The sequence below is a fragment of the Penaeus monodon genome, chromosome 31 (assembly GCF_015228065.2).
Source record: "Penaeus monodon isolate SGIC_2016 chromosome 31, NSTDA_Pmon_1, whole genome shotgun sequence".
In the NCBI taxonomy this organism is placed as follows: Eukaryota; Metazoa; Arthropoda; class Malacostraca; order Decapoda; family Penaeidae; genus Penaeus; species Penaeus monodon.
Window position 1 is genome coordinate 6,970,546 of NC_051416.1, and position 473 is coordinate 6,971,018.

The following is a 473-nucleotide window of genomic DNA, read 5'->3' on the forward strand; positions in this document are numbered from 1 at the left end:
TTTCATCACAATGGAAACCGGGCGCTTAAATCTGAAAATAATAAGATTATGCGTACCCTATGTATTTTCTTTACGCACAAACACCCATCGAAGATTCACACATATTATAAACTGACACGCCTGAACATCACAAGCAACTACATGCACACATATACGAAACACACACAACAAAACATTAGTGAAAGAAAAGAAAGATGAATCTGAAGCGACGAGGAAGTTCCCAAGAGGGAGACACCTTCGTCAGGAGATGAGAAAGGTGTTAATCGCCGTTTCCGACTCCCTCGATGACAGGGCGCGCCGGCACCGACCAAGATGGCTCTCTCGGTGCCACTTTGTTGCGTGGCACTCGCTGGCGCTCCCCCGGGGGCGCTTCCGGCTGCGGCGATGAGCGTAATACCAGCGCAGAGGAGTATCCATTGTTCAGTTATACGAGGTGTGCAGACCCATGTACATAAATATGTGTGTGTATGTAA